The 27,251-nt window shown below is 44.2% G+C and overlaps 1 long non-coding RNA gene across 4 annotated transcripts in view; it reads left to right on the plus strand.

Annotated features, from left to right (window-relative positions):
- Positions 1-27,251, plus strand: part of LOC119974635 — a 155,471-nt gene that overhangs the window by 98,684 nt on the left and 29,536 nt on the right. For 2 of the 4 annotated variants that reach the window (XR_005462540.1, XR_005462542.1), the window contains exon 2: positions 9,630-9,760. The exons of 1 other annotated variant lie outside the window; for it this stretch is intronic. This is a non-coding gene — a long non-coding RNA (uncharacterized LOC119974635). Of the gene's footprint in view, positions 1-9,629; positions 9,761-10,923; positions 11,117-27,251 lie in introns of all 4 variants that reach the window. One more of the 4 variants, XR_005462543.1, reaches the window with a different exon arrangement.

A 27,251-nucleotide genomic window follows, 5' to 3' on the forward strand; every position in this document is an offset into this window, starting at 1 on the left:
GGAACAGCACTCTGGGTGTAACTACATGGACTGCAGCGATTCAAGAAGGTGGCTCAATGCCCTCTGCTCAAGGGCAATGAGGGGTCGGCAATACATGCTGGCTTGCCAGTGATGCACATATCCCAAGAATAAATAATAAAATATATTTAAATTGTCAGGTAATTCAAGTTTCTCAGCACAAAAGTTCTATTTTTCTGTTGTTTATGTGGCTTAATTCAAAAACAGTCCCTTATATGATTTTCCTTTCTATTTCTGATCATTCATTTCCAATGTTTTGGCTATTTGATTTATTGACTGCACTGAACTTTGTTTAGTTTGACCAAATACATTGAACTAGAAACTGAATCCAAACAGTTCAAACTGCTGTATAGGAATGAATGGAACAGGTGAAAAACGGCTTTGTATTTCCATTTAAGAGTCATAGATTTATAGAATTATACAGCACAGAAAAGGTCCTACGCCCATCGCATCTGTGCCGGTCAAAAGAAACCACCTAACCATTCTAATCCCATTTTCGAGCATTTGGCCTAGAGCCTTGCATGCCCTAGGATTGCAAGTTCATTTCTAAATACTACTTAAATGTTATGAGGGCCTCTGCTTCCATCACACTTTGAGGCAGCGAATTCCAAACTCCCACCACCCTCAGGGTAAAAAAATAATTTCCTCACATCCCCTCTAAACCTCCTGCTCCTTACCTTAAACTGTGCCCCCTGGTCATTGACTCTACCAAGGGGAAAAGTTTGTTCCTGACTACTCTTATCTATGCCCCCCATAATTTCATACATCTCAATCATGTTCCCGCTCAGTCTCCGTTGCTCTAATTAATGAAAGCAATCCAAGTCTATCCAATCTCTCTTCATAACTAACACTCTCTTGGTAAATCTCCTCTGTACCCTTCTCAGTGCTATCACATCCCTCCTATAATGTGTATTCCAGAACTGCGCACAATACTCTGTGGCCGAACCAATGTTTTATACAGTTCCAGCATAACCTCTCTGCACTTAAACTCTACCTCGACTAATAAAGGCAAGTATGCCATTTGTCTTCTTAGCCACTGTATCCATCCTCTCTGCCATCTTGAGGATCCGGTATATATGCACACCAAGATACCTCTGATTCCTCTGCAATTTTTGCTGAAACTGCTGGAATTAATCCACTAAGAATGCAGTCTTTACTGTTGATTTTAGACTTTTTAAAAAAGCATTGCTATTCTTTGTGTAAGTCAGTTAAATATTTCACTCATGGGGGAATTTAATGCAGGAATGCTCCAGATAAAAGAATTGTATGTTTCACTTTTATATAAACTTAATACTTTCCTGTGGAATCATATGATATTGGTGAGGTCCTCTGTCATCGCATGGACAATGGCAGAGAGCGGCCAATTGCATTTGCCTCCAAGACACTGGCCGTGGCAGAGCACAACTATGCGCAGATTGAGAAAGAAGGGTTGCCGTTGTATTTGCTGAAAATAAATAAATTTTACCCGTACATGTACGGTCGAGCCATCCCTCCCATCAGTCCCACTTCCTCCCTAAAAAGTAGTCAATGTGTGGTCAGACACTGCTAATTCCTCAACCTGTTTCTCTCAGCTCCTCTCCTGAATCCCACTCCTGCTTGTCCATTCTTGTCTATCTCTGAGGCTTTCTTTACTATTAAAATTCACCTTTTATGTTTCTTTTAAGTCAACTTAGAATGAGAAAATACATTTTTCATGTCTCACACTCTTTCCCGATGGGGATAATTGAATTGCAACAAAAGCGAAGGTATGGGGATGCTGGGAGGGAGATAGTGAAGAGCAAAGAGAGAGAAAATGAGGTGACAGGACGGAACAGAGGATGAAAGGGGGGACATTATTCAGTGCAGGAGCAGGCGATTTCAAAGGGGTGTTCCTGGTGGATTTTTGAAAATGTGCTTATTTAGGTTAGTGCGTTCTTTGGTTTAAGTGCCAGGCGTCACTTTTTCACAGACATAAGATCATGAGACATCGGAGCAGAATTAGGCCATTCGGCCCATTGAGTCAACTTCACCATTCAATCATGGCTGATATTTTTCTCACCCCCATTCTCCTCCCTTCTCCCCATATCCCCTGATCCTCTTATTAATCAAGAAAATGTTAGCATTTGTCAGTGAGTGGCTGTTTATTATCTTAAATCCAATGCTTTGCTGTTCTGCTTCTGCTTTTGTCAACAGTTCAATTTCTTCATGCTATCCACATTTTTAGTTTTATATTCCACTGTTATATGTACTCTCTCTTGATTACATTAGGTGAAATGGGGCACATGTATTCAATGTTCTTCTTCCAGTTGGTTCCTTTTTTTACCTTAATTTTTTTTACTGTGGGCCTGGAGTTATATTTGCCCTTCCTTTATTTGACTTCACTAAGATATTGTAAGCAATGCTATGACACCAAGTCACGAACTTCAGTTATTATTGCCTGCTGAGACTTGCATTCAGTGCAAGAGCAGGCAATTTCAAAGGGAACACTCCTCGTCACAATGGACATCTCAGCATTCTACACGGGCATCCCCCATGATGACAGTATTGTTGCAACAGCCTCAGTACTCAACACCGCCAACTACCAATCTGCAGACGCAATTCTACAACTCATCTGTTTCATCCTGGACCACAACGTCTTTATCATCGACAACCAGTTTTTCATCCAGACACACGAAACAGCCATGGGGAACAGGTTCGCAACTCAATATGCCAACATCTTCATGCACAAGTTCAAGCAAGACCTCGTCGCTGCACAGGACCTTCAACCGATGCTATGCACTGTGAGCCGGATTCTTTCACCCTGCCTGCCGCAAGAACACCACGGGCAAGACGGCAACAATGGAGAAAACCATTGACCTCGGAAGGGATTCTCCGGTTGCTGGGTGGCCGTGGCCGGAGAATCCCACCCTATATACATTGACAACATTTTCTTTCTTTGGACTCACGGCAAAGAATCAATGAAACGACTACAACATCAACAAGTTCCATCCCACCATCAGACTCGCCATGGACTACTCTCCAGAATCGGTTGCATTCTTGGACTCATCCCTATCAAGGACGGACTCCTTAGCACTTCATTCTACCGCAAGCCCACAGATAACTTCACGATGCTCCACTTCTCGAGTTTCCACCCTAAACACGTAAAGAAGCCATCCCCTACAGACAAGCCCTCCGTATACACAGGAGCTGCTCCAACGAGGAGGAATGCGACAGACAACTAAAGATGCTAAAAAACACCCTTGTAAGAGTGGGATATGGACATCGATCGACAATTCTGACGTGCCACGGCAAAAAACCGTACTGACCTCCTCAGAAGACGAACACGGGACACGACCCACAGAGTACCTTTCGTCATTTAAAGCTTTCCCGGAGTGGAGAAACTATGACATCTCCTTCGGAGCCTTCAACATGTCATCGGTGATGACGAACATCTCGCCAAGGCCATTCCCACACCTCCACTACTTGCCTTCAAACAATCGTCTAACCTCAAACAGACCATTGTTCGCAGCAAACTACCTAACCTTCAGGAGAACAGCGACCACGACACACACAACCCTGCCACGGCAACCTCTGCAAGATATGACAGATCATTGACATTGGTACTATCATCACACAAGAGAACACTATCCACCAGGTACACGATACATACTCAAGCAACTCGGCCAATGTTGTCTACCTCGTAGGCTGCAGGAAAGGATATCCCGAGACGTGATACATTGGTGAGACTATGTAGGCGCTACAACAACGGATGAACGGACACCTCACGACAATTGCCAGGCAGGTGTGTTCCCTTCCAGTTGGGGAACATTTCAGTAGTAAAGGACATTCAGCCTGTGATCTTTGGGTAAACATTCTCCAAGACGGCCTTCATGACATACAACAATGCAGAAACGCCGATCAGAAACTGGTAGCCAAGTTCAGCATACATGAGGAGGGTCTCAACCTGGATCTTGGGTTCATGTCAACCCCCATCGTACTACCCAGGTTTGCAGAAGCTTACCAACTGTCCTAGCTTGAGACAATTCACACCTCGATTACCTGTGATTATCCCTCACTCCACTCACACTGTTTGGACCTGTTTACCTGTAACGAACTCGCATTCCAACTATTCTTCACATTCCAATCTGTAATTATCTTGCAATTGTGTCTCTGCCTATAAATGCTGTGTTTGTGAACCTGCCTCCGCTTCACCTGGTGAAGAAGCAGTGCTCCGAAAGCTTGCGATTTTAAATACACCTGTTGGTCTTTAATCTTCTTACAGTGCATTCCGTTGATTAGTAGCCATGTATACTATTGGGTCGCAAGATGGTAGTTTGCTATGCCATCTACAGATATAACACGATTAGTTGGTCAGCTATAGCCCTCAACTACCTCTCCTGACTCCTTGACTGTTGCTGTCCTGTCTCGTATCAAGTTATAGATGAGCCAGAAGTGCTTGCAGCTCAAGACTGGCAAGATCAAAGTCACTCAATTGTCTCTGCTAGAGAAATTACATGCTTTTGCTCCAGAACCATTCCACTTCTTTCATACTCGCACAAGTTCAGCCTGACATTTGCAGTCTTAGTGCCCTGTTTTACCCTGAACTGAATGTCATACAGTCACGTTCCGTAACTAAGACTTCCTATTTCCAACTCCAAGTGCCATATCTATTTTCTAGCTCTTCTCCACTGCCATCTTCATTCATCCATTTGCCAATTCCACAATCCACTTTCACTTGCTCACTGTCTCTTGCAACATTTTTCTCCACCTTCAAAAACCCTCTTAAATTCTATTTCTTGCATTGCGGTTTTTGTCATACCCCCTTGGTAATGTTGGAATCATGCTGCAATGGAGTGCATCTTTTAAGTTGCTAGTTAAGAGCTTTTGCCCCCAATCGCGGAAAGTTTAAGGGATTTTAATAAACACAGATAGGTCTGAGGTGAGTGGATATCGAAAAAATAGTTCAAGCAATAATATGTACAATACCCTCCAGATCCCATCTGGGTCTACACTTTCGGTTCCAAGTCTGGCAGACTTTTATATCAAAGTCCATTACCCTGTTCATGGGCTCCTCGTCCCTCAGCACGGAGCCCGTACACAATAAGGCTCACAGGGAGACTAATTGCTCTAACCCCTGTGGGCCATGTGTGGGTTATAATACCCCTACATCCGAAGACTCTTCCGATGAGGGTGGAGTAGGAGTCTGCTCCTTTTTGTTTGTGGCTGCGCATTTTCCGCCTGCTGGGCCAGGCCAGGCAACGTATACTTGGTCAGTGAACACCGGTTCCGCATTAAACGCCGCGGTGAAGGTACTGGCCTAGGCTGCTGAACGATTTGTTCACGGTCGGAAACTTCCGACCCCGCAGGTCTCCATGTCAGAATCCGAATCAGCAGCCGCTCTCAGTTCTGTATCTGCCTCCCTTGACTCTTGAGAGTGTGAAGTAGACTGGGAAGTAGTTTGCTTCCCCTGAGCAGCTCTGTGCATTGCTGGGCCGCTGTTCCTGATATGATTTTAAAAAAAATAAAAAATTTTGAGTACCCAATTATTTATTTTTCCAATTAAGGGGCAATTGAGCGTGGCCAAACCACCTAACCTGCACATCTTTGGGTTGTGAGGGTGAGACCCATGCAACATGGGGACAATGTGCTGGGTCCTTAATGCTGTAGGCAGCAGTGTTAACCACTGTGCCGCGCGCTGCCCCTCTGTTCCTGATATGATTGACGTGTTTTTTTCATGGCGTGACCCTGTGCCTGAACCTGGTACGATACCGCCCTGTTTGGTGAAGAATTGTGCCTGTGAAGTTCCAAATGTTGACCTCGTCACCTGGTAGAAACAGTCTGGTTTGCCTACATCCATCCAGGCATCGCCCTTGCTGCTCTTGGCTGCAGGGTACTTTCCCACCAGTGTCTGGGAACAGAAGACTGAGATGGGTGTGGAATCACCGGCCCACTAATAATTCTGCCGGTGCTACCCTGGTGTGAGGTTTGGCAACAGAACAGGAATCTGGCCAGCTGAGTGTCCATTGAACCCAAAGTCTGCTCTTTCAATGTTTGCACCACCAGCTCTGGCAATTCATTGGAAGCCGGGTGATACAGGGCCATGCAGATGTGCCGTACTCCAGTCACCTTCATAAATCCAGCAAATTCCTCTCTAATAAAGGGTGTCCCAATGTCAGTAACCAGAACTTCTGGGATACGTGCATGTTGAAAGAGCCGGAATTTTTAGATAAGAATCTTTATTGTCACAAGTAGGTTTACTTTAACATGAAGTTACTGTGAAAAGCCCCTGGTTGTCACATTCCGGTGCCTGTTCAGGTACACAGAGGGAGAATTCAGAATGTCCAAATTACCTAATAGCACATCTTTCGGGACTTGTGGGAGGAAACCGGAGTACCTGGTGAGAACGTGCAGACCCTGCACAGACAGTGATCCAAGCCGGGAATCTAACCTGGGACCCTGGCGCTGTGAAGCAACAGTGCTAAATACTGTGTTACCGTGCCGCCTTTGAGGTACCTGACTACAGTAGGTGGACTTCTAGGCATTTTGAGTCGGAGTCTACTATAATCAAGAACATAGACCCTACGAACGGACCAGCAAAGTCGGCATGGAACCGCGCCAAAGGACACCTGGCTATTCCCAAGGGTGAAGCAGTGCGGCGGGAGGCAGTTATATTACTGACAAATCCTTTTTTTTTTAATTTAGGGTACCCAATTCATTTTTGCCAATTAAGGGGCAATTTAGCGTGGCCAATCCAATCTAATCTGCACATCTCTGGTTGTGGGGGCGAAACCCACACAAACACGGGAGAATGTGCAAACTCCACATATACAGTGACCCAGAGCCGGATCGAACCTGGGACCTCTGCACCGTGAGGCAGCAATGCTAACCGCTGCGCCACCGTACTGCTCCTGCTGCTGACAAATCCTGCACTGTTGAGCCACTTGATCTATCTGGGCATCCAGGCCCACCCACTAGACATAGCTGCGGGCGAACATCTTCATTTTCGACACGCCTGGGTACCATTATGCAGACCCCGCAAACTGGAGTCCAGGCCTTTGTGTGGGATGCTGACAACAGTAGGATGCTGTCTTCAATACTGCACTCGACATTTTGGTCGGAAATACCCATACCTCATTGGGTAGCTTCCAGTGCTGGCCACCGTACAGCACTATGTAGAAGGCTTTGGACAGTATCGGATCTGGCTGCGTCCACTGGTGAATCTGAAACACCGTAACTAGCAATGTCCATAAAAGTTAGCATGGTTACTACTTCATCAGAGCTGGATGGAGACAGAGGACGTGCTGGCAATGACATTCTGCTTAATTGAAAAAAAATTATTTTTCATTTAATTTAATTTAATTTTCAATTGATCCTCATTCACTAGCATTCACTATTTGGGTATGTCATGTGAGAGTACCCTTTAAGAAATGGGTGTTTAAGACATGTATCTTTAAGAAATGGATCTGCTCATGTTACTGGAGTGATGTCAGAGTGTGGGTGGAGCTCAGCTCTACTTCTGCTTTTTAGTTTCAGTTTGAGAAAAGCTTGGGGTGTGTCTGTTTTTTCAGTGAACTGCACTGCTGTTGATCTCTGCCATCTAAAGACTATCTACGGATCATTTGGCAAACACAGAATTGTAAAAAGAGTCTCAGTATTAAGTGTAAACCTAATGTGCTCCTGTTTGAAGGTTTGTTAAGTCTTTTGGGTGTAAAAGGACAGCTTACAGGTTACTTAGTGTTGTATTCTTTGGGGGGTATTTGATTTACTGGTTGCTAAGATATTCACTGTTTGTTTTAAAAAGGTTAACTTGAGATCATAGAATAAACATTGTTTTGTTTTAAAAATCACTGGTCCATTTTCTGCTGTACCATACCTGTAGAGTGAGCCATGCGTTTCCCATACCACAATCTTAATTAAAAGTTGTGGGTCAGGTGAACTGCATGATACAACGAACAAAGAAAAGTACAGCACAGGAACAGACACTTCGGCCCTACAAACCTGTGCCAACCATGCTGTCCGTCTAAACGAAAATCTTCTACACTTCCTGGGTCCGTATCCCTCTATTCCCATCCTATTCATGTATTTGCCAAGATGCCCCTTAAATGCCACTATCGTCCCTGCTTCCACCACCTCCTCCGGCAGCGTGTTCCAGGCACCCACTACCCTCTGCGTAAAAAACTTGCCTCGTACATCGCCTCTAAACCTCGCCCCTCGCACCTTAAATCTATGCCCCCTCGTAATTGACCCTTCTACCCTGGGGAGAAGCCTCTGACTATCCACTCTGTCTATGCCCCTCATAATTTTGTTGACCTCTATCAGGTCGCCCCTCAACCTCCATCGTTCCAGTGAGAACAAACTGAGTTTATTCAACCGCTCCTCATAGCTAATGCCCTCCATACCAGGCAACATCCTGGTAAATCTACTCTGCACCTTCTCTAAAGTCTCCACATCGTTCTGGTAGTGTGGCAACCAGAATTGAACACTATACTCCAAGTGTGGCTGAACTAAGGTTCTATACAGCTGCAACATGACTTGCCAATTCTTATACTCAATGCCCCGACCAATGAAGGCAAGCATGCCGGATGGCTTCTTTACTATCTTCTCCACCTGTGTTGCCCCTTTCAGTGACCTGTGGACCTCTACACCCAGATCTCTCTGACTTGAAATACTCTTGGGGGTTCTGCCATTCACTGTATATACCCTACCTGCCAAAATGCATTACCTCATATTTGTCCGGATTAAACTCCATCTGCCATTTATCCGCCCAAGTCCCCAAACTATCTAAATCTTGCTGTATCCTCAGACAGTCCTCAGCGCTATCCGCAATTCCACCATCCTTTGTGTCGTCTGCAAACTTACTAATCTGACCAGTTACATTTCCCTCCAATCATTTATATATACTACGAACAGCAAAGGTCCCAGCACTGATCCCTGCAGAACGCCACTAGTCACAGCCCCCCAATCAGAAAAGCACCCTTCCATTGCTACTCTCTGCCTTCTATGACCTAGCCAGTTCTGTATCCACCTTGCCAGCTCACCCCTGATCCCGTGTGACTTCACCTTTTGTACCAGTCTACCATGAGGGACTTTGTCAAAGGCCTTACTGAAGTCCATCTGGACAACATCCACTGCTCTACCTGCATCAATCATCTTTGTGACCTCTTCGAAAAACTCTATCAAGTTAGTGAGACACGACCTCCGCTTCACAAAACCATGCTGCCTCTCACTAATACGTCCATTTGCTTCCAAATGGGAGTAGATCCTGTCTTGAAGAATTCTCTCCAGTAATTTCCCCACCACTGACATGAGGCTCACCGGCCTGTAGTTCCCTGGGTTATCCTTGCTACCCTTCTTAAACAAAGGAACAACATTGGCTATTCTCCAGTCCTCCGGGACATCACCTGAAGACAGGATCCAAAGATTTCTGTCAAGAAATACACTTTGGGGTTCTCTAAACTCTGGCCCATAACAGGTACCTGGCCGATTCTCAAACAAGTATTCATATGTGACCAGTAAAAGAGCCAATCTCTGTATCCTAACGGAGGCAATGGGCAGAATTTTTTTGTCCTCTTTAAAAAGTCTCAGTCGTGGCTCGTGGTCTGTAATGATTGTGAACCGATGACCATGCACTTATTGGTGAATTTTTTTTCCAGCAAATACGACGGCCAACCCGTTTCTCAATCTGCAATTGCGCTCTGTTGCGGCCAACATTCTGGAGGCAACGCCACTGGCTACTCTCCGCTATTGTCCATGAGATGGGACAAGACGGCACCAATGCCGTACGGTGAGGCACCAATGAGCGGTTGGCGGCATCGTAATGCGTGAACAAGCCTGAATAGGTCAACTGTTTTTGACTTGAGTAAATGCTTCTCCACGCCTACTCCTGGTTTATTTTTAGTAAGAGGTATCGGGGGGCCAACATAGTTGTGAGACAAGGAATGAACTTTGCATAGTAGTTTACTAGCCCTAGGAAAGAATGTAGTTCTGTCATGGTCTTTGGTGTAGGGGCTTGTTGGATAGCCCACTCGTTCCCCACAAAAAGTTGCAGCACCTCCCGGTCTATATGGTAGCCGAGATAAGCTACCTCCTTTGTGTGGAACACACATTTTGCCCTTTTTAAACAAATGCCTGCCTCCGAGAAACAGCGGAGAACTTTGTCAAAATGTCTCGAGTGCACTTGTTAGGGGGTGTCCCAGTGACCAAAACGTCATTGAGATCGGCTGCCACATTTGGCAATCCTCTCAATATATTCTTTATGATCCTCTGGAAAATTGTACAAGCCGATGATACTCCAAAGGACAGCCTAGTATATTCATAAAGGCCATGGTGGGTATTGATAGTGACATAGTTCCGTAATTCAGGGTCTAGTTCAAGCTGCAGGTATGCATGGTTCATGTCAAGTTGCATAAATGAATGATCCCCACCAACTTGGTATGACCAAGTCTTCGATGTGTTGCATCGGGTATCTGTCCAGCCTGGAATCCCTATTTACCGTCAGCTTGCAGTCTAACCATACATGCTTACGGGAACCACTGGAGCCGCCGATCGGCAATCCCCACTGGTTGGATCGTTCCAATGCCCTCTAATTGGCTCAATTTGGCTTCGACTTTTGCCAATAGCGCATAGGGAACTGGGTGGGCCCTAAAATATTTTGGCTGTGTGTCTGGATCCATCTGTACTTTCGCCATGGCCCCTTTCCTTTTTCCTAATCCCGACTGGAAAGCCTCAGGGTGTTTCTGCAACAGTCCACAGCTAAAACAATTGTTGCCAGTTCAGGTGGAGGCGTTGAAACCAGTCGCAGCCCAACAGGCTGGACCCATGTTCCTTTACTACAATCAGTGGGAGTGTTACCGCCTGCTGCCCGTAAAGTGCTGGTGTAATCATGGTTCCCACAATGGCGAGTGGTTCAGCCATATATGTTGCTAACCTCGTTTCTGTGTCCTGCAGATTCAGTTGTTGTATCCCTGATTTTATCTCATCAAACGTCTGCCTTCCAATGGCTGAGACCGCGGCTCCCGTGTGTAGTTCCATCGCTAAAGGGTGACCATTGATTCGTACGGTGATCATGATGGGAGCCACTCTTGGTGCCGCGATGCAATTTAGTTGTATGCATTCCTCATCCAGTTGGTCGTCGTGAAAGGTACTGTCTCTGGATTGGCGCCTGGCTCTGTTGAGGTGGCAGGGTGCCAGCTGCTTTGGGATTGCATTCCCTGCTGTTTCTGCGTCCACATGTACCACATCTCCTGGTCTCCTACATCGCCTGGGTTCCCCTTCTACCGACTCGGGGGAGGTATTGTGTCCGGCCGTCTCGGTCCCAGACCAACGGACCAGGCCACTACGGCATCTGGTCCAGTGTGGGTTTTCCATTTTGGTGGTGCCGCTTGCTAGGAGGAGGCGTGTCCAATAGTCTGCACCGCCGTTCTTTGGAGCTCCTGCACTGTTGTCGGCACTTTCTCTTGAGGGTGCAATCTGCACGGCCTGTTGAAGGTCTAAAGATGGCTCGGCCAGCAACTTCCTTTGGGTTGTCATATTATTAATGCCACAGACCAATCTGTCCTGTAGTATCTTGGAGAGTGAATTGCCATGCTCCAAAAACTCAGCCAGTTTTCTCAATCATGTTAGGAACTCAGTCATTGACTTCCCTGGGGTCCTCTCAGCCATATTAAAAGGATATCTTTGCACAATGATTGTCGGCCTGGGGTTATAATGATGTGCGACCAAGGTCACCAGCTGTTCAAAGGACTTTGTGTCCGGGGCTGCGGGATACGTCAGGCTCTTTATCACCCCACAGACAGTTAAAAGAATTATCGTCTGTCGGTCTTCACCTGTGATAATATTTGCATGAAAAAAATAATGCAATAGTTCAACGTATTGTGTCCAATCCTCGATATTCACATTGAACGTGTCCAAATAGCAGCGTTTTGGAAAAGAAAAATTTCCGACCGTAATCTGGTAGTGCAGAGGAGGTGGTCATCCATCCAATAGTCAGTAGCTTTGATTGTAGCTCCACTATTATTCTCATCGCCAGTTTAGTAACCTCAGGCAAGTCCAAGGCGAGTGGAGAACAAAATTATAGTTTTATTGCTAATATGTACAATGCTTTCGAGATCCCAGCTGGGTCTGGATTGTTGGTGCCAAGTCTGGCCGACATTTTTATCAAAGTCCATTACCCTGTCTATGGGCAGACTTGATGGGCCGAATACCTTCTTTCTGCACTGTAAATTCTATGATTCCATAAAAACTAGTTTGGGTTGGTTTGAGGGGGGGGTGTGGGGTGTGGGGAGAGGGGGAGACAGGACAGGAGACAAGAGGAATCTGTGCCATTACTCTGTAGTCTTGGAAATAAATCTGGCTTGGGGAAAAGACCAGCTTCAGATTATTTTTTTCTCAATATATGATTAAGACTAACACTCTAATTACTGGTACTTTCTGCTAATCTCTGAACCGTTTTTAGATGATTGTTAAAAATATTTTATAATTGAAAGTTGTAAATACAATGGCAATTTTCCCAGGCCTAGCTCAACAAATTAATTGAAGCAGTACATCCACATGACTGATGAGGTAAAAACAATGCTGCAGTGTGAAAATATTATAGTAATTTGGTTAATTTGATGCTGATTGTAGGATTTTAAAAAATGAGTAATTTGATAGGATGGTTTTGTGGCGATTACTTCATACCGATAGTGAATGGAAGTGGCTTTTGATAGCTTCATAGTGAGTTAATGAAATATTTCAGCCAAGTAGCGCCATTAACTTAATGGGGAGTATTTATTTCAACCAATTATAATTTTATTTCTATTTTTCAGACATATGTAAAATGACAGGTGTGTTTATAGGTCACAGGTGTAATTGTTTTGATTTTGTATTTATCTTGGATAGCGGCTGGTATTTGGGATCAAGTGCACTTGGATTAGACAAATAAAAAATAAATGCAGAGTAAAGAATGTACTTCACAAAAGCACTCCTAATTACACCAGTCTGACCGTTTACATTTCACACACCATCTATCCTGTGTCCTTTCCTGCGAGAGAGATTGCCAGTTGGTCCGAGGACGGTTGGGACTGGTTTGAGATGATTCAAAGCATTGATCTGGACTGGATTTGAACACTGGTCTCAAAGTAAAAGTACATTGTACTACCAGTTCCAAGTGGTACAGTTTTACATATCTACATTAAATGATAACACTCTAAACTAGCATCATTTTTCAGAATGTTTATTATATACACTGTTCCAGTCATGCTTTCATATTGCTCTTGTTCAATATGGTATTCAGAAAAGGTTTGTACATGGGTTTCTGGCAATAATACTTGGTTTCATTTTGTTTCACCTCAGTACCCCAGCACTCATTTTATGCATGGCTTCAATGATTTTAACATCACACTGTCACTATTGCTTTGCTCTGTAGCAGTACCTTCACAGATGGATAATACATTTGCTGTGACTTTTAAAATTTCTGCTGATTCTTTTTCTGGAGCCTGTACATCACAGATGTAAAAGACAAATGGTAAAACTCATTAGGCAAATGGCAAAGCCCATTAAAGAGATTTAGATTTCAAGTTATTTTATCAAGAAGGAAAGCAATTTAATTGCAATAGCTTGCTACATTTAAAATATATTTATTGTACTGGACAATAATGTCAAAAAGGCCTATTGTTCAACCAAAAAAGCTGGATGTGTATTTCAGCTAAGCAATTTATAAATGTTCTGGAAAATGAACAGTTTAGAGTAAATGCAAGTTCTTTGTTTTCATTGCTATTCTGTAAAATGTGTTAAGCTTACCATGTGTAATGTCTAGATCATTGATGTTTAATGCCTGAAGTCAAAACATTTACTTAAATGTTAGTTTGAAAACATCTTGTAAGTGATTACTAATTCAATAAATGTGACTAATTTGGTAACTCATTTAGTTACACCCAAGGGAAAGACATCACTAGCAGAGCTTGGTGACTAGGTGCTTGTCATTATACAGCAGCGGTTTGGAGATAATCATCCAGCTACAACTACATTATAAAGACCAAATAAACCTTGATATGATTAAGATCTGAATTGATTGTAGTATTATTTCAGGTTGTAACGTACTCTCGGGCTCAAATTATCTCCTAGGATAATATAATCATCTGCATCTTTGTTCATACCTACAAATTATATTGTTTTCATTGTCTAATTGTATTTGCAATCTCATTATCTAAGTTTTAGAACTTGCAGACTGCAGTTCAGCAGTTTAAAGTTTCTTCTGCCACAATTTTTCATGCCATTTTGTCACTAGTCAATTTTGTGATCTGACATGTAAGATCATATTTCTGCAGTCAGTTTAGGAAATGTGAACGTATTGGGTTCCTGAAACACTGACAACAAGGATTTGTAACGAACAGTAGTTTATTCACTAGCTTCATTCTTCTACTCTGCCCATGCCTCCTGGGGAGAACTGCCCCGTGCCTCCCAGGGAGAACTGCCCCGTGCCTCCCAGGGAGAACTGCCCCTTGCCTCCCAGGGAGAACTGCCCCTTGCCTCCCAGGGAGAACTGCCCCGTGCCTCCCAGGGAGAACTGCCCCACGCCTCCCGGGGAGAACTCTTTCCTCCCCACCCTCCAGCGCCTTCCGGAAGAACTCTTTCCCCCCCCACAGCGCCTCCTGGGGAGAACCCCCCCCCCCCTCTCCCAGTGTCAGAACATTAGCATCAGTGTTGAAAGTCTTTAATAATGACTGCAGCTACGTTATTATCAAAATGGCTGCACTTTGACCAGTGATTGCAATGTACTCACTGCAGCATACATAGCAAAAGGAACCTATCCATTAGTTATTGTCAGTTGGTACACTAATGCACACCATTGGGTTCACTAATGTCCTTTAAGGAAAGAAATCTATCATGCTTACTTGGCCTGGCCTACATGTGACTCCAGATCCACAGCAATGTGGTTGACTCTTAAATGCCCTCCGGAATGGGCAATAAATGCGGGTAAATCAGCGACATCTGCATCCCATAAACGCATAAAGAAAAAATAATTCATACTTCAGTAAAACTTTAAAAATTCTTGTGCTTCACAATGCTATGGTGCTAATGTGCCACTTGAAACGCTACTTTTAGCATTCAACATTTTCAACATTCACTGCATTCACAAATATTGCAAATGTACATTGAAATAGTTTGACAGTATTATGTGATCATGGAGACTTGCATCACTTCTAGACCTGGCATTGAGGCTTATAAAAGCGATGTGTGTTGTGAACTGTGTATATAATTGCACTTGTCGTTTAGCATTAATGTGTCTTGTTAGTCTTGTTGACTGACTCTGAAAGTTCCCAGAGTATACATAGAACATAGAACATTACAGCGCAGTGCAGGCCCTTCAGGCCTCGATGTGCCGACCTGTAAAACCACTCTAAAGCCCATCTACACTATTCCCTTATCATCCATATGTTTATCCAATGACCATTTAAATGCCCTTAATGTTGGTGAGTCCACTACTGATGCAGGCAGGTTATTCCACGCCCTTACTACTCTGAGTAAAGAACCTACCTCTGACATCTGTCCTATATCGATCTCCCCTCAATATAAAGCTATGCCCCCTTGTGCTAGCCATCACCATCCGAGGAAAAAGGCTCTCACTGTCCACCCTATCTAATCCTCTGATCATCTTGTATGCCTCAATTAAGTCACCTCTTCTCTCTAACAAAAACAGCCTTAAGTCCCTCAGCCTTTCCCCATAAGATCTTCCCTCCATACCAGGCAACATCCTGGTAAATCTCCTCTGCAACCTTTCCAATGCTTCCCCATCCTTCGTATAATGCAGCGACCAGAACTGCACGCAATACTCCAAATGCGGCCGCACCAGAGTTTTGTACAGCTGCAACATGACCTCATGGCTCTGAAACCCAATCTCTCTGCCAATAAAAGTTAACACACCGTATGCCTTCTTAACAACCTTATCAACCTGGGTGGCAACTTTCAGGGATCTATGTACATGGACATCCAGATATCTCTGCTCACCCACACTACCAAGAAGCTTACCATTAGCCCAGTACTCTGTCTTTCTGTTATTCCTTCCAAAATGTATCACCTCACACTTTTCTGCATTAAACTCCATTTGCCACCTCTCAGCCCAGCTCTACAGCTTATCTATGTCCCTCTGTAACCTGCAACATCCTTCCGCACTGTCCACAACTCCACCGACTTTAGTGTCATCTGCAAATTTACTCACCCATCCTTCTACGCCCTCCTCCAGCTCACTTATAAAAATGACAAACAGCAGTGGCCCCAAAACAGATCCTTGTGGTACACCACTAGTAACTGAACTCCAGGCTGAACATTTCCCATCAACCACCACCCTCTGTCTTCTTACAGCGAACCAATTTCTGATCCAAACTGCTAAATCACCCTGAATGCCATGCCTTCGTATTTTCTGCAATAGCCTACCGTGGGGAACCTTATCAAAAGCCTTACTGAAATCCATATACACCACATCGACCGCTTTACCCTCGTCCACCTGTTTGGTCACCTTCTCAAAGAACTCAATAAGGTTTGTGAGGCACGACCTACCCTTCACAAAACCGTGTTGACTATCCCTAATCAAATTATTCCTTTCTAGATGATTATAAATCCTATCTCTAATAAACCTTTCCAAGACTTTGACCACAACAGAAGTAAGGCTCACTGGTCTATAGTTACCAGGGTTGTCTCTACTCCCCTTCTTGAACAAGGGGACAACATTTGCTATCCTCCAGTCTTCTGGCACTATTCCTGTAGACAGTGACGACATAATGGTCAAAGCCAAAGGCTCAGCAATCTCCTCCCTAGCTTCCCAGAGAATCCTAGGATAAATCCCATCCGGCCCAGGGGACTTATCTATTTTCACACTTTCCAGAATTGCACCTCCTCCTTATGAACCTCAAGCCCTATTAGTCTAGTAGCCTGTATCTCAGTATTCTCCTCAACAACATTGTCTTTTTCCTGCGTGAATACTGATGAAAAATATTAATTTAGCACCTCTCCTATCTCCTTGGACTCCACGCACAACTTCCCACTACTGTCCTTGACTGGCCCTACTCTTACCCTAGTCATTCGTTTATTCCTGACATACCTATAGAAAGCTTAGGGTTATCCTTGAACCTACCTGCCAAAGACTTCTCATGTCCCATCCTGGCTCCTCTTAACTCTCTCTTTAGGTCCTTCCTCGCTAACCTGTAACTCTCGAGCGCCCTAACTGAACCTTCACGTCTCATCTTTACATATGCCTCCTTCTTCCTCTTGACAAGTGATTCAACTACTTTAGTAAACCACTGTTCCCTCGCTCGACCACTTGCATGATGTCTTCCTTCCAGAGCAGTGCAGTCTCACAGTTTTGTTAAGAAGAGGGAGGATTGTTGGGTGTCCTCTTGTAGATTTAGACTATACGCTGTCATTGCAAGTTGTGCTATCTCTATATAACCCCCAACCCCTGGCAAAGAGGAAGTACAGTGATGCACAAAGATGAAACGAGTGGGAAGTTGGGAAGCTAAAGTTAATGTTTAACTGGTTTAACTAGTCGGAGAAAATGATGATATTGTTATAGACCGAGGCCTAAGGAAGGATATACTTGACATGGAGGGCGAAGCATAGGGAAAGTTCACTTGACTGATTTCTGGCAGACTTGGTCTAAGGTTTAGCATTTTGAGGAATAAAACCCTTCTAATTTAAAAAAACTGTCTGAATTCTTAATTTCTAACAAGAAATTAGTGTTGTGCTTGGTCTGCAAGATATGATTAACTAGTACTAATAAATCAAGTAGAATATCTTAAACAAAAGGAGGCCCGGTAGCACAGTGGTTAACACAGTTGCTTCACAGCTCCAGGGTCACAGGTTCAATTCCCGGCTTGGGTCACTGTGTGCGCGGAGTTTGCACTTTCTCCCTGTGACCTCTGGGGGGGTTTAAACTCTCACAAAATTCTTCTGGGGCTTGACAGGATAGATGCAGGCAAGATGGGTGGGATTCTCCCAACGGGAATCTAAGTGTCGACGCAGGTGTAAAAACTGGAGTGTTTTACTCCGGCATCGGCGCCCGATCCCAGACCCCTATTCTCCCCCCTCTGTGGGGCTAGTAGGGGCGTCATGCGGTTTACGGGGGTGGGGCATCGACGTGGCGTCAGAGACCTGGCAGCGCGTAAAAGACGCGCTTGGGTCCCGCGCATGCGCAGTTGGCCCGGAGCCAACTAGCGCATGTGTGGTTACCTTGCGGACCGCTCCGGCCCCTCACCAACATGGCGCCGGGGTTCTGGGGCCGGTCGCGGAAGGAAGTAGGCCCGGTGGGGGGCCGGGGGGGGTAGAGGCTTGCCCGCTCATCGGTGAGCCCCGATCGCGGGCCAGACCCCATCGGAGGCCCCCCCCCCCGGGAACGGAGCCCCCCCCCCCCCCCCCACAGGCCACCCCCAAGCCTTTGCAACGAGTACCTGCCGGCAGTGAACAGGTGTGGAAGGCGCCGGCGGGACCCGGCCGTTTATGCGCGGCCGCTCTGCCAATGCGGGCCGGAGACTCGGCGCTCCCCGAGTGGCCCGGCGCGATTTGCGCAGTGCTGGTTTCAGGTGAGTGGGAGAATCACGTGCGGGTGTCTGGGCAGTATTGCGCGGTTCGCGCGCTGGCCCGGCGATTCTCCCATCCGGGGGGGAGAATACCGCCCGATGTTTCTCCTGGGTGGGAGGTGGTTCTAGAACCAGGGTAAACAATCTGAGAAAAATAGGTACGCCATTTTGGAAAGAGATGAGGAGGAATTTCTTTAATCAGAGGGTCGCGTGATCTTTGGGATTCTTTGCCCCAGAGGTCTGCTGAGCATCAGTCATTGAATATGCTCAAGAAGCTGACTGTTATATTTCTAGATATTAAAGACATCAAGGGATATGGGGATTATGTGATAAAATGGCTTTAAGCATAGAAGGTCAGCCATGAGCTTGTTGAATGACAGAGCAGGCTCAAGGGGCTGCACTGTATTCTGTAGATCATGGCATATTTGATTAATTATACCACCTGGCCCGCACAACACAACCCTTCAACATTTAGAATTCATGAAGTTTCTAGACTTTTCTGCCAAACAGATCTATTGGTTCCTTACAGAGCAAGTTCTTTGGCTGCACCACTCACCCTTCCAACTTGTGTTGTATGCTGATTTTTCCTTCGAAGAAAAGAACATTGTGGACTTGGGAAGAATATTTTGGTCAGTAATGCCTTGAATATACAGCACAGAAACAGACCATTCAGCCCATCTACTCTATGCCAATGTCTATACTCCACGCAATGAACCACCTCGCACTTATCGATATTGAAATTCATTTGCCAATTACCAATTCTGTAAGCGTGTTAATATTGGGCTGGATTCTCTGATCCTCCAACTACGTGTTTCTCGGTGGCGCGACATTCGCTGGCAGCGGGATTGTATACTCCTGTTGTTTGCCAATGGGATTTCCCATTGATGCTACTCCATGCTGCCGAGAAACCCGCTGGCAGGGGTGTGCTGCCAGCGGAAAGGAGAATCCCGACTACCAGAGAATTCCGGCCATTGTATTCAATTTTGTCACAGTCTTGACACCTCTTAATTTGGTGTCATTTTGAAATTGATCTTTTGATTCTTGAGTCAAAATCATTGCTTCCAGTACCGATCCTTATGGAACACTGCTCCTCATTTTTTTTTGCCTGTCCGAGTAACAAACCTAACCCCTTCTCTATGTTTGGTGTCTTATAGCTAGTTTGCTGTCTATCCTGCTGCACATCCCCTGACTCCACACATTATGACTTTTGTCATGAGTTCATATGTGGTGCTTTATTGAAGGCCTTTTGAAAATCCAAATATGTTCGATTACCCTTGTCTACCTTCTCTTAATCAAGGAATTCAGCAATTTTGGTGAAGGCTCTTGTTGGTATCCATACACTTTATTATGTTTTCATTACCTAGTTGTTTATCTATCAAGACTTTTAGTAATGATTCCATTATGTATCCTGCCATCATCATAAACAATGCATTTTGAATATTTCTGTTACATTTGCTTGCTATGGATTTTATAACACTTTTCAAAAATACTGTCACAGGAGAAACTGTAATTTTTCTTCATCTCTTTGTGTCAAGTACTGCTATTGCAGAGTAATGCTCCCTTGCCTTTGTGCCCCTTTCTTAAGTTTTTCTTCTTCCAGACCTTTTGGTTCTTGGAAATGAGATCTAGTTCACATTTGCCATTTTCAATTACTGTATTTGTTACCTTCATTCCTTCCCTAACATAAAGATCGAGATGCGCTTGAGAAATTAGAAGTTCTATGGATCCGATCTAAATTTGGTAGAGTTCAAAGCCCAAGTTTTGAGTCTAAAATAGTTACACAAGATTAGGTACGGTAGTAAACAGAAGCAATTTAGTATGTCAACAGTAAGACCCAACACACGAACTGCATCCCGTATCATCTTGTCGCTCAACAATCTTTTTTGAAACAAATTGTCTAGTTCATGCTGCAGCATCCCATGAAAAAGCCCCTCTGTTACGTGCTTATTGATCTCTAATTCCTCAAAGAAATGTTTTTTTTATCCTTTAGATTTGAACCTGATACTTTTAAAAGAGGTTAAGCAACCGTTCGAATTTACGAAGACACATTCTTTGATGTAACTAATAGGGTGGATAGAGGGAAACCAGTAGATATAATATACCTAGATTTCCAATTGACATACGATAAGGTGCCGGACAAAAGGTTAATAGGTAAGATAAGTGCTCACTGAGTTGGGAATAATATATTAGCATGGATGGAGGACTGGTTAACAGATAGAACAGAGAGTATGCATAAACGGGGCTTTTTCAAGTTGGCAGTCAGTGAATAGTGAAATGCTGCAAAGATTAGTGCTGGACAGCGGCTATTTATAATCTTATATGTAAATGACTTAAGGATGAGATAGAGAGTAATGTATCCTGATGGAAAGTTAAAAGTAAACTACAGAGGCTGCATAGGACATTGGAACAGGAGTAGACCACTCAGCCCGTTGAGCCCGCTCTGCCATTCAATACAACAATGGATGATCAGACATTTCAATGCCTTCTACAAACACTATCCCCATAGCCAGTTACATTATTATTAATCAGAAATCGATCAAGCTCTGCTTTAAATTTTCTCAATGACTGAGCTTCCACAATCCTCCAGGGTAGAGAATTCCAAAGATTCACAACTCTCTGCTTAAAGAGATTTCTCCTCATCTCAGTCCTAAGTGACATTCCTCTTATTTTGAAATTGTGCCTGCTGGTTCTAGACTCCCCAACCAAGAGAAACATCTTCTTCATCTCGTCCGTCTATTCCTTTATTTTGTAGATTTCAACTGGATCAACTCCGAATGGCCTCCTTCTGCACTGTAAATTCTATGATTCTAATTCTTGAAAATTCTAGAGAATGCAGGCCCAGTTTTCCCAATCTCTTCTAAGGACAGTCCCACCATCCCTGGCACATGTCTGCAGAACCTTCGTTGTACTCCCTCTGTGACAATAGTATCCTTTCTGAGGGAAGGGGACCAAATCTGCACAAAATGCTCCAAATGTGATCTAACCAATCTTCTATACAATTGAAGCAAGACGTTACTACTTCTGTATTCAAATCCTCTTGCAAAGAGATATAGACAGGTTATGTGAGTGGGCTGCACGATTGTAGCTGGAATTTAATATAGAGAAATGTGAAGTTATTCACTTTGATCATAAGAATAAAAAAAAGAATATTTTTCACAAGATGTGAAACTTGTGAGTGTCGATGTTCAAAGAGACATGGGTGTACTTGTATAAGGAATGCAGAAGTTAACATGCAAGTTCAGCAAGCAATTAGAAAGGCAAATGTTGGCCTTTATTGCAGAGGGGATTAGAGTACAAGAATAACGGAGTCTTGCTGCAGTTGTGCAAGGTTTTGATGAGACCGCACCTGGAGTACTGTACACAGTTTTGGTCTCCACATTTAAGAAAAGATCTAGTTGCTTTGGAGGAGGTACAGCAAAGGTTCACTAATTTGGTTCCTGCTGTTGTCTGATGATGGGAGCTTGAGTAAATTGGGGTTATATTCTCTGAAGTTGAGAAGAATGAGAGGTGATCTCATTGAAGCACACAAAATTCTGAAGGGGCTTGTTGGGTGAATGTCGAGAGATTGCTTCCACTGATCGGGAAATGTAAAGCACAGGGCTGCAGTCTCAGGATGAGGGGCTGATCAGTTAGGAATGAGTTACGGAGAAATTACTTAACCCAAAGGGTTGCAAATGTTTAAATTCTCTGCTCCAGGGGTAATGGATGTTCCATAGTTTAAAAAATAAATAAAAATTAGAGTACCCAATTCATTTTTTCCAATAAATCTAGAACCGGCAATTTAGTGTGGCCAATCCACATACCCTGCACATCTTTGGATTGTGGAGGCGAAACCCACACAAACACAGGGATAATGTGCAAACTCCACATGGACAGTGACCCAGAGCTGGGATCGAACCTGGGACCTTGGCGTCGTGAGGCATCAGTGCTATGGATGTCCCATAGTTGAATACATTTAAGGCTGGAATAGACAGTTTTTTGTGTTCTCAGGGTACAAAGGAATGTGGGGAGTGGGCAAAGCAATGGAGTTGAAGCCCAAGATCAGTCATGATCGTATTGAATAATGGAGCAGGCTCGAAGGGCCGTGTGCTCTATTCTTGCTTCTATTTCTTAGGCTGCGTGCTTGTGCCAATGCTAGCCCCTCCTCCAGAGTCGGCTACTGTAATTCCATTTCTCTGCTTTTTCTGTAACCTTTTATATTGTTTTACAAATGCTTTTTAATTCCATTTAAGTGACAATATAGTCTCTGCCTTCATGCCACTTAAGGAAAACAGAGCAAGAGGGAAACCTGTTTGTGTACTGCTGCTTCCATGTGGGGGCCGGCAGTAATGACACTAATTCGCTATAAACCTTTCAGAGTTTTAAAAATGAAAATGAAAAATGAAAATAGTTTATTGTCACGAGTAGGCTTCGAATGAAGTTACTGTGAAAAGCCCCTAGTCGCCATATTCCGGCGCCTGTTCGGGGAGGCTGGTACGAAAAAACCTCTGTGAGCTATATTCTTTGTTCCAGTGAAGAAGACCCCATTCCAGTGAAGAAGACCCCAATTTTAAAACCTTACTGCAGATGAACATACAAATTAGGAGCAGGAGTAGGCCACTCACCCCTCGAGTCTGCTCCGCCATTCAATAAGATTATGGCTGATCTAATTGTAACGTCAACTCCATATTCCTGCCTACTGCCAATAACCTTTCATCTCCTTGCTTATCAAGAATCTATTTACCTCTGCCTTAAATACTCAAAGACTCTGCTTTCATCACCTTTCATGAAGAGAGTTCCAAAGACTCATGACCCTCAGAGAACAAAATTCTCCTCATCTCTGCTTTCTATAACTGAAGCATGACCTCCCTACTTTTGTATTATGTTCTCTTTGCAATAAATGATAACATTCTTTTAGCTTTCCTAATTATTTGCTGCACCTGCACACTAGCCTTTTGCAATTTAAGCACAAGGACACCCATATCCCTCTGCATCTCAGAGCTCTGCAATCTCTCACCATTTAGATAATATCCTCCTTTTTTATTCTTTCTTTCAAATGGACAATTCCACATTTTCTTGCTTTATACTCCATTTGACAAATCTTTCCCCACTCTTTTACCATATCTTTATTCCTTTGTGCCTCCTTATGCCCTCTTCACAACTTACTTTCCTACCTATCTTTGTGCCAGAGAGTAGCAATGAAAGGGTGCTTTTCTGATTGGAGGGCTGTGACTAGTGGTGTTCCGCAGGGATCAATGCTGGGACCTTTGATGTTCGTAGTATATATAAATGATTTGGAGGAAAATGTAACTGGTCTGATTAAGAAGTTTGCAGGCGACACAGAGGTTGGTGGAATTGCGGATAGCGATGAGGACTGTCAGAGGATACAGCAGGATTTAGATCGTTTGGAGACTTGGGCGGAGAAATGGCAGATGGAATTTAATCCGGACAAATGTGAGGTAATGCATTTTGGAAGGTCTAATGCAGGTAGGGAATATACAGTGAATGGTAGAACCCTCAAGAGTAATGAAAGTCAGAGAGATCTAGGTGTACAGGTCCACAGGTCACTGAAAGGGGCAACACAGGTGGAGAAGGTAGTCAAGAAGGCATACGGCATGCTTGCCTTCATTGGCCGGGGCATTGAGTATAAGAATTGGCAAGTCATGTTGCAGCTGTATAGAACCTTAGTTCGGCCACACTTGGAGTATAGTGTTCAATTCTGGTCGCCACACTACCAGAAGGGTTTGGAGGCTTTATAGAGGGTGCAGAAGAGATTTACCAGGATGTTGCCAAGTATTGAGGGCATTAGGTGTGAGGAGCGGTTGAATAAACTCGGTTTGTTCTCACTGGAATGACGGAGGTTGAGGGGCGACCTGATAGAGGTCTACAAAATTATCAGGGGCATAGACAGGGTGGATAGTCAGTGGCTTTTTCCCAGGGTAGAGGGGTCAATTACTAGGGGACATAGGTTTAAGGTGCGAGGGGCAAGGTTTAGAGATGTACGAGACAAGCTTTTTACACAGAGGGTAGTGGGTGCCTGGAACTCTCTACCGGAGGAGGTGGTGGAAGCAGGGACGATAGTGACGTTTAAGGGGCATCTTGACAAATACATGAATAGGATGGTATTAGATGGATATGGACCGAATACACCCAAGAAGTGTAGAAGATTTTAGTTTAGACGGGCAGCATGGTCGGCACAGGCTTGAAGGGCCGAAGGGCCTGTTTCTGTGCTGTACTTTTCTTTGTTCTTTGAAGTAGCAAATTTAGCAACCAAGTTATTTATCTGAATTGTAAATGGCTGAGACCGACTAGTTATATCTTGCCAACCAGAAAATGAACCATTTATGCCAACTCTTAGTTTCCTGTTAGCCATCCAATCTTCTACTCATGCCAATGTGTAACCCACTACACCTTGAGCTTTGATTTTCCACAATAGCCTTTGATGTGGCTTCTTATCAAATGCCTTCTGGAAATCAGTACATCCACCGGCTCCCCTTTATTCCAGAACGTTACTTCTTCAGAGAACTCCAATAAATTTGTTAAATATGATTTCCCTTTCACATCATGTTGACTCTGCCTGGTTATCTTGAATTTATTTCTGTGCCCTGTTATAACTCTTTAATAACAGCTTCCAACATTTTACCGATGACAGTTAGGCTAATTGGCCTGTAGTTTTACTATTGTTCTGTTCCCTCTTGTTTTGAACAAATGAGCTGCATCTCTAAACCTTGCCCCTCGCACCTTAAACCTATGCCCCCTAGTAATTGACCCCTCTACCCTGGGAAAAAGCCACTGACTATCCACCCTGTCTATGCCCCTCATAATTTTGTAGACCTCTATCAGGTCGCCCCTCAACCTCCGTCATTCCAGTGAGAACAAACCGAGTTTATTCAACCGCTCCTCACACCTAATGCCCTCAATACTTGGCAACATCCTGGTAAATCTCTTCTGCACCCTCTCTAAAGCCTCCACACCCTTCTGGTAGTGTGGCGACCAGAATTGAACACTATACTCCAAGTGTGGGGCAGCAGGGTAGCATGGTGGTTAGCATAAATGCTTCACAGCTCCAGGGTCCCAGGTTCGATTCCCGGCTGGGTCACTGTCTGTGTGGAGTCTGCACGTCCTCCCCCTGTGTGCGTGGGTTTCCTCCGGGTGCTCCGGTTTCCTCCCACAGTCCAAAGATGTGCGGGTTAGGTGGATTGGCCATGCTAAATTGCCCGTAGTGTCCTAATAAAAGTAAGGTTAAGGGGGGGGGGGGGGGGGGGGGGCGTTGTTGGGTTATGGGTATAGGGTGGATACGTGGGTTTGAGTAGGGTGACCATGGCTCGGCACAACATTGAGGGCCGAAGGGCCTGTTCTGTGCTGTACTGTTCTATGTTCTATGTTCTAAGTGTTATTTTCAAATCTAATGAGCCTTCCTTCAATCTATGGAGTTTTGGAAAATTAAAACCATCACGTCAACTATCTCATTGGCTGGATCTTTTAAGACCTGAGGATGAAGTCCATTAGGACCGGAGACCTGTCAGCTCCAGCAATTTCCATAATTCTAGTCTCCTCTCCCTGGTGTCCTTCGAGTGAGTTCTTGCTCTCCACTACCCTTGGCTCCCTGAACGAAAGCAGCCTTCTTTTGTACACACAATCCATTTTCCCAAATGTTTTGATTAAAGAAATCATCTCTGGTTTGGTCACACAATGATAGTAAATTCAACTGCCAGTGGAGTACTCTTCTTTGTTCTTTAGCAACATTTAAGAGGCATCTGAATGGGTCCATGAATCGGGAGGAAATAGAGGGATACGGACTGGGTAAGGGCAGACAGCTTTGTTTTTAGTTAGGGTATCATGATCGGCACAGGCCTGGAGTGCTGAAGGGCCTGTTCCTATGCTGTACTTTACTTTGTTCTTGGAAAGAAGCTGTAAGAGCATGCACTGCCCTCCTAATATAATGCTCTATATGCCAGTCATAATTATCTGATGTAATGTTAGAGAAAGCCTTTCTGAAAAGTTAAGATCACTGGCCATTTATTAACAGAATTCCAAGAGAAGCTTAATTTCTTAAAACGTAACGTTTGGCTGGATGGTCAATCTCTTTTTCAATTTCTTTGGAGTGTTTAATTTTTTAATGTTATATATTAGACTTAACTATCCTTCTCTCTTTTTTTCCCACTATGTATAAAAGTTACCAATTAGTGTGTGCTAATTCACCAATCTCGTTGGTCTTCCATTTGTATCTAGCACAGGCTCATTTCACCCCAGCAACTAGAATGACCTGTAGGGAATTGAATCACACTTTTAAAAGAGGCTTTAAAATAAATCCACCTCTGCAGGCATTCATGATGAATGTGATGTAAAGCACCCATTTCTATTTATGAACATCTTCAAGGAAACCTCTAGATATGCTGCAATGCCCTTGTTTCCTGCAAACCTGTTTGACTTTTTCAGGATTTTATATTACAATAAGAAGAAAAAAATGTGGCCAGTAAGGATTTTCATGCTGACCCTCAAGGAATCTTAGCACACTTGCAGAAACCATAGGACAGTGCTCTTCCAGCATTTCTCATTTCACTGCTTTTCCTTTGGGATTATGCAGATTATGAGTGGCACAGCACACAGTGTTTGGCACTGTTGCTTCACAGCGGCAGGGTCCCAGGTTCGATTCCGGCTTGGGTCACTGTCTGTGCGGAGTCTGGACGTTCTCCCCGTCTCTGCGTGGGTTTCCTCCGGGTGCTCCAGTTTCCTTCCACAAGT

This window comes from Scyliorhinus canicula, chromosome 12, assembly GCF_902713615.1.
Source record: "Scyliorhinus canicula chromosome 12, sScyCan1.1, whole genome shotgun sequence".
Lineage (NCBI taxonomy): Eukaryota > Metazoa > Chordata > Chondrichthyes > Carcharhiniformes > Scyliorhinidae > Scyliorhinus > Scyliorhinus canicula.